Here is an 8,527-nt window from a genome sequence, read left to right as displayed (position 1 = left end):
AAACTAGTACCCTATAAAAAGGGCTTTTACCATGTAAGAATACATTGAGAAAATATCCTATATGAAGAGAGAGCAACTACTGATGCCTTATCCTTCCACTTTCTTGCCTTCGGAACTGTGGACCAATAACTTCCTGCTGGTTACATGGAGATTTGATACAGCAAATCAGACAGGCTGAAGTAACACACATAAGCAAGGACTTTTTGTTTAGTATCTCTCAGTGATGGTGGTGGTAGAGTAGGAATATAGGAATTTAAAACCTTCTAAAGGAACTTTGTCTGTTTTATTTCTCATGGTTTCTGTTTAATTTTATCATTCCATAAGTGAAATTTATTTGACTCTTCCAAACTTTTTATTGATATCCTTATATAATTAATTTTCTTTTCTTTTCAGTCTTTAGGGTTATAAGAATTCCTCCAATATTCATTTTAAAGTCAGGCACCAAATGAATGAAAGCAATGACTTTCAAAGCTAACTTCATAAAATGATTTACTTGGATAAAACAGACAGTCATGTTTGTTCACACTCCCTGCATCTTCTCTGCTAGCTTTAGTTTTTCTGACTAAGCAGACAATTTCCATTTTTCTTTCCTCAGAGCACATTTGCAGAATATATTACTGTATCAGCAAATTCCTTTGTGTTCTTAATATTCTTGGTGTTACTTGGGCAAGATTTCCTCTTCTATTATTACGATGTGCTCTCAGAAAGGCTTACACATGCTATTTTCTAAATTACATTTGGCTTGGCATTTACTACTTAGTTGGTATACTTATAAGTGAGAGCTTACAGGTTGCTTGCTGCATCTAAACTAAGTTCTGATGAAGAGTGTCACTCTCACCTGCCTATCACAGGAGCTGACACCTTACTTCCTCCAATTACAGGCTCAGTGTTTTTATCAAGTTGCTATTCATCAGCTTTACTGATCACCAGCCAAGCTTGCAGTGAATCTGGCAGTAATTACTTTGTCCTGAATTGCCACACACACTCTTTGATATCATTTAGTAATATATTTTTTGCTATAAATTATACCTAACTTTAATATAATCCTGCCTAATGCAGTACAGTATAAGATTGTTATCAGTTTGCAATAAAGTCATGAAGCTCACAGATTTATATCTGTTTCATTGTCAAAGGTAATTTTATTTTTATGACTTAATAAATGGAAATTAAGGTCTGTAGCTGTACACCCAGATATGGCTGGAGCAGATGTGGCTGAGAAGAAATAGAATATACTGGAGTCCAAGTAACTAGAGTATCACTTCATGGAGATAAGAACAAAATTCCAGGTTTGATTAGTTAGCTGTTCTGTGTCTGAATGGAGTAGGTAGGAAAATTTGGCCTTTAAAAGGAAAAGGTAGGAGATCAATTCTGGAAGAAACAGGAGTGCAACATGAACAGGAGGAAGCAAAAAAAAAAAAAAAATCAAGGAAATATTCGACTATGAAGTGAATGCTTAGTCTCAGAGATGAGTGACTTAAAGAAAAGGATAAGTTGAAGCCTAAGAAGAAAGAGAAGAAATATCCGAGTGCATTATGGAAAGAGAAGCCTCCCAGCATCCTTCCTGCTTGTTCTTCCAGTATAACACACAGCTGGGTCAACCTTACCGTTTCCTTATTGATATCAACTTCATCAACTTTTCCATTAAAGCCAAACTAGACTTAGTGCAGGAAATTATGGACTTTCTGTATGCCAAATGTACCCTTTGTATAACGAATTGTATAATGGCTGAAATTGACCAACTGGGACAGAAGTATCATGTGGCACTGAGAATCATCAAGGTCCATGATTTGACCAACTGCCATACACACACAAAGGAACTTATGGCGATGACTGCTTGGTACAGAGAGTAACTCAGCACAAGTGTTACATTGTGGCCACAGTTGACCTTGACCTCAAAGGAAGAATCCAGAACATCCCTGACATCCCTACCATGTACATTGCTAACCACAGATACAACATCGAGTGGATGCCAGATGATTATGGAGCCCCTTGCTTCTAAATCTCACTCCATAAACTCTGCCTGCCATTCTTGGACCAGCTTTCTCTTGTCAGGTAATTAAACACACATTTTGATTTTTAACAATGCTAAAAAGGGTGGGTGGAGGAAGCTAGAAGTTCCATTCAAAGAAGGTAATATACCAGGCTTGAGGAACATACTAATATTGATATCGATAAATGTATTATTCTGCACTACTCCTGCTTGTTCCTCTAGAATAGACTCATCACTAGGCAGAACTATCTTTTTCCATCAATGGGAAGTTCTCACATACTGTAAAGTTATAAATTACTAGTTTGGTTTCTCTGAGACCTTGATAGGAGATGCACTGGACCATGGAGATGACTATCTGGGTTATAGGTAAAGTGACCACATGTCCTGTTTTGTCCTGGAGAGTCACAGTTTACATTCTTTATCCTAGATTAACTATCAGTACTTCCACTTTTCAATCTAATAAGTGTCACTTCAGACAGTAAATCACATAACCACTCTACTTTGGGGTGAACTTCATAGCAACAAATCTGTGCATTCTTTATGTACAAAATATACTAGCAGATTTATTTTCTAGATTCATAAATTATGAACAGATACGAGCCTAGGAGATTCTACATATATGATAACATCCTAGGAGTCTCTTCATATACTCTTCAAGTAATTTCTTGAGTTTCTATATATGGAAGAGCTTGCTTCTAGATTTTTCTGCTAGACACTATTTAAATTTTTATGCAGTCATCTTCTTTTAAATTGCCATAAGAGATTAGAACTTTAATATTTGGAAGTTCTAAAACTAATGGCAACTCTTGGTAGGGGCTTCATTATGTTTGTGATTACTAGGAAGAAGATATACTGAGGTTTGTTCTTGATTCTGAGAAAGGGAAGAACAAGTCAAAGAACTGCCTTGTTGATAGTGGCAAACAGTGAAGCTAGAATATACAGTTTTGGGAAAAAAAACAATAACAACTAAGAAAGGTGTTAATGCCCTAAAAATAGTGACCTATCAGTAGCACTTTGCTGTTATAGGGTATAGATTGTCGGCCATTTCATTCTGAAATGCTTCCTTGGCCAAATTCATAGGGAATCCTGTTTGCAGCAAATATTCTAAAGCCAAAACAAACCATCCAAAAAAGAGAAAACTTAAGAAACAAGCAAACACTGGGCCCTGACAAACATATGGCCCCTGTTCTCTTTACTACTAATGGTTACCACATGATCTCCCTTGATCAGTAATTGACTGTTATATTCCCAATGAATGGTTTCTTGATAGAATTGCCACAAATATTCTTACACAAAATAAAGTAAGACGCAGTCCTTCAGTTGTGTGATCATCAGAGTTAAAGCTCGTAGCTATAAGGGAAACTTTGTAAGTATTTCACTATGACTTTTCTCTGCAAGTAAGAAATAATGGAGGAGATATATATATATATATATATATATATATATATATATATATATATATATATATATATATACAAAAACATACGTACATGGTGTGTGTGTGTGTGTGTCTGTGTGCATGTGTTAGGAAGTGAAACTATGTCTCAACATGTTCAAAGCTTAAGATCTTAATCCACAGCAATTCCAGAGTTTTTCTGTATGTAAAGGTAGTAGTTTTAAAGAAATTAATGCCTTTCAGCCTTATTGATGTTCTCCTACAGAGAGGGAGACACCAGAGTGGATGCACAGTGAAAACTCACATGAAAGGAATTGAGAGAAAGTAGGCCCATTAAAGTCAAAGAGAAAAAAACAAATCAAGGAAAACCAATCATGTTTGACATGGATGTCTACAATACAGCCTTCAGAGCTGTGCAAAAATGTATTTCTCTTGTTTAATCCACTCAGTTGGTGCTAAATGTTGGTATGGCAGCACAAGCAAATTAATACAGTACAACAGTACAATGGTTGAGTCATGCGGTACATTTTAAAGAGCTGCTAAACTATTCCTGGTGTATAAATACTATAGATTCCACTACCAAGCCAAAGGAATGTCTGTTCTCCAAGTCCTTACATTGTTGTTATAATCCTCTATTGTTGTTATAGACATCCTAGGGTTACATGTAGTATCATATGTTGATGGTAATGTTTTTTAAGTGTACAACATATGTTATTCCAAGGTTGTCTCCCACTCAAGTACTAACCAGGCCTAACAATGCTTACCTTCCATGACTAAGCATGTTATGGGTGGTATGGCCTTAGACCCACTAGCTATAATTTACTACTTGTAGTTAGCAAGTAATAGTGCACGACTTTTCATATATGTGTTGGATATTTTTATAACTTCTTAGGAAAACATTTATTCAAGCCTTTTCAAAGTTGGTCTGTTTTTATTGTTTAATTATAAGAGCTCTTTATTTGCATATTAACCTATGTCAGTTGTAGAGCTTGCAGATATCTCCACCTATTCTGTGAGTATTTTTTCACTTACTTTTTTTATTAGATATTTTCTTTATTTACATTTTAAGCAACAGTCCTCCTTTCTCCTTCAGTCCTTTCTATGGAGACCCTGTGCTTAGTCCAGTGTTTGTCTGTGAGCATGTTTTGAATTACAATTTTTTCTTTTAATTTTGATGTTCAGTTTTTCTATTTTCTTTGATTTCTGTCCTTTTGATGTAATATTAAAAAATCATTGACTAATCCAACTTCAGAAGATTTGCAGTTATTTTATTTTAGTAGCCGTGTGGTTTTTAGGTCTTTCTTATGGTTGAACACTTGATATTTCTGTCATGCATGTTGGGGGAATGGATAATGGGGATTGAATCCAGAACAACTTACATTCTCCCTAGACAAGGGATCTACCACTCAATGACCTGCTCAAGTTCTATCCATTTTGAGAGAATATTTATATAATATGTGGCCTAGAAATCTAAACTCATTTTTGGCAAGGGAATATGCAGTTGTCCCAGTTTTCTTTGTTGAAATTGTTGTTTCCTCAATTAATAACATTGACACACTGACAAAATTAATTGTTCAGAATTTGTCAACTTTTTGCATATAACTTTGTTCTCAATCTGGTTCCATCATCTGTCCTTGTGCCACTTTTCTGTCCTTATTTCAGTGTGCCACTGTTTTGATTACTGTAAATTAGCTGTGTAGTAAATTTTAAAACTGGGAAGTGTGAACCTTTTGGGGGCACATTTTAAATATTTTTTTGGCTGGGTGTCTCTCTTTATTTCAATATAAATTATAGAATGAATTTGCCTATTTTCTGTACCAAAAAAAAATGCAATTGGAATTTTGAGTGGGATGGGACTGACATTTTGGTAATACTGTCTTTCATTTCGTGACCAACAAGATGGCTTTTCATCAATTCAGGCTACTTTCAGTATCTTTTGACAGTACCTCACAATTGTCAACACACCCAAGTCTTGCATGTCCTTGATTAAAATTATCTCGTTAAGAACGTTTACATTGCTCTTATTTTATGTGTTTGAGTGTTTCTGTTTGTATCAATGCATGCGCACCATGTGCATACCTGGTGCTTGCAGAGACCAAAAGAAGACATTGGATTGTAACCCCTGGAACTGAAGTTTTGAATGTTTGTGACCTGCCATGTTGGTGCTGAAAAGTGAACCTATGTCCTATGTAAGAACAATTACTTTTTTTTTTTTTTTTGTTTTTTTAGACAGGGTTTCCCTCTGTATCCCTGGCGGGCCTCGAACTCAGAAACCCGCCTGCCTCTGCCTCCCAAGTGCTTGGATTAAAGGTGTGCGCCACCATGCCCGGCAAAAAATTAATCTTAACTACTAAGCCATTTCTCCAACTCCAATTTTATTTTTCAGTAGCTTATACTTCCTGTTGCTGTTAGGAAATGAATTATTGTTTTAATAACATTTTCTGGTTGTTCACTGTCAGTTTGTAGAAGTACAACTACTTTTCATGTATTGATCTTGCTTCCTTCAGTACTATTGTTTTATATATATATTCTGCATGTACAACTGCATACCAGAAAAGAGCATTAGGTCCTGTTATATATGGTCATAAGCTGCCACATGTTTGCTAGGAATTGAACTCACAACCTCTGGAAGAGTAGCCAGTGTTCTTAATATCTAAGCTGTCTCACCAGCCCTGAAATAAGTATTATATGGATTATGAGTTTTTACAGATACCAGTTACTAATTTTCCACACATACTTTCTTTGTGGGGTGTCTTTTTTAACCATTTGCATATGTTGGATTGTGTCACCTGTTTTTGTTTGTTTGTTTTGTTTTGAGTTTATCCACTGTGATTTCACATGCATTTTTATAACACATTTTACACTCCTGGGATAAATTCCACATAGGTGTATATAATCCTATGATGTGCTACTGTTTCTTTTGGGTCTTTATTGGTCATCTAAATGATTTTGGTTTGGTGTCAGTTTTGTTTTGTTGAGGCAGACTTGCTATAGAGCTAAAACTGGCCTCAAATTTTACCACACTGTAACCCTAAGTGCTCAGATTATAGTCTTGTTTCATCATGCCCGATTTGAGAATTTGGCTTTAAAGACACTTATACTTTATATTAAGTAGCATTTCATGCCTTTCTCTTACTAATACGTCTTTTGTTGTAAAGGTCTCATCTATCAACTTACTGATAGCTAATCTGTTCTCCTTTATAATATTCTGTGTATTTCTAGATATCTGGTCATTTCACCCGGTTATCGTAATGGCTAATGTATGTTAGTCTTTTACTACCATTTTCATTTCTGTACTATCATTCACAACATCCCACTATTATTCTAAATTTTTGTAAGTTATATATTTTTTTCATAGTCAGTTTATCTAAGGATCATTAATTTTGTCCATCTTTCTGAAGAACTAAATTTCATCAGTCAATTTTCTCTACTGCTTTTCTTTCTCTGCATTTGCTTCCTCCTTTCTTGAAATAATTTATATTTTCTTGCTCTTATTTGCATGGTTCTTTTTATTGATGAAAAAGTGACATTATAGGGACTGGAGGAATCACTCAGTCATTAAGAGCATTTATTACTCTTCAGATGGTCCAGCCCCCAGATGGTACCTCATGACCAACTGTAATTTCATTTCCTGGGGATCTGATGCATCTAGACATAAATATGGTAGACTATACACTCATGTAGGCAACATATTCATACACATTCAATAAAATAAAAATTCAAAAAATTCATGTTAATTGGTGAATATAGAATATGGGAATATTTTTCTCCCTCTCCAAGATGATCCTTGTGGCTGTTTATTTATTGAATCTGTATTATTTCATTTGTGACCTTTGAAGTTTTTCCATTAGCATAGTAGTCAGTTCATTATTGATGAAATATTTCTCTTACATCTAGAACCAAAAAGAATCCCACCATTCCCATATAAGTTCTAAGAAGGCCAGGAACCTTCATGTTAACAATCAGCCATGAAACTGAAAGCTCAGCCTTAACCTTCATCTCAGGTTTGTTCTGTACTTAAGGGCAAGCAGAGCTTCCTCCAGTCTTTTCTGACCATGTTCACAATCCTTGCACACATAGGAGCTTTTAAAATAGCAAGAAAATACTGGAAATTTTTGCAGTCCGTGTTTCCTACGATATATGACTTCCTGACCTTCTTCAAATGAGTTTTGCCTTGTTGTATGATCCAGGTATTATCCTTTACCAAATAATGGGGAGGAGCATTTATCTATAAATATTTCCCACATACTGTCTTTGAGTTGCAGTATGTAGAAAAATAAAGCATGTTTTAAATGGCTCTTCTATTAAACCTTTTGCTGGACTAAAGACAGTTTGCAAATGAAACCCATTCAATTTCTGCCTTACTGATACAATAGACATGGGCCAATACTTTCTAAATTAATTAATATTTTTTACACTCCATATTTTATTCCCCCCACCCACCCTCTGACTGTTCCACATCTTATACCTCCTCCCAAACCCCTGCCTCCACATGGATATTCTCACCCCCAACCCAACCTGACCTCTAAACTCCCTGGGGCCTCCAGTCTCTTGAGGGTTAGTTAGGTACATCATCTCTGAATAGGTTACTGTGAACTTTCTTTAGGTCTCCAGTATTCTGAAAATGTTTATTTCGACATTTTTGCAAGTTAAAAGTTTCTTTTTCATTGTTATTTTGAGAGTCAGACTTTTTGAGTACCTTACTTGACAATTTTTACTAATATCTATCTTCTGGATAGTGTCAGGCCTTAGGACTCTCCTTATGCTGGATCCCACTTTGACTCTGTCACTGGACCTTCTTTTCCTCAGGCTCCTCTCCATTTCCATCACTGTAATTCTTTCAGACAGAAACAATTATGTTTCAGAGTTGTGACTGTGGGATGCCCCCCTCCCTCATTGGATGCCCTGTATTCCTGCTGGAGGTGGCTAATATTTTTAAGGCTAACACCGATAGAAGAACAAAGGACAGAATCAATTAAAGCACACAGAGCTCAGTGTTCATCAAGTCTATTCAGTTTCCTGACCATCTGGGCTTCTGTCCTGTCCATTCCAATAGTTGATCCTGCCCCCCTTTTCCCTACCCTCCTCTCTCCTTCTCAGATGCCTTCCTCCCTCTACCTCCTGAGATTTTTGTTACCCAT

At 35.9% G+C, this 8,527-nt stretch overlaps 1 pseudogene; it reads left to right on the top strand.

Annotated features, from left to right (window-relative positions):
- The first annotated feature begins 1,416 nt into the window (after positions 1-1,416).
- LOC110314575 lies at positions 1,417-1,999 on the top strand (annotated as a pseudogene).
- The last annotated feature ends 6,528 nt before the right edge of the window (positions 2,000-8,527 follow it).

This window comes from Mus pahari, chromosome X (assembly GCF_900095145.1).
Source record: "Mus pahari chromosome X, PAHARI_EIJ_v1.1, whole genome shotgun sequence".
Lineage (NCBI taxonomy): Eukaryota > Metazoa > Chordata > Mammalia > Rodentia > Muridae > Mus > Mus pahari.
This window is presented reverse-complemented; position numbering and strand designations above follow the sequence as displayed.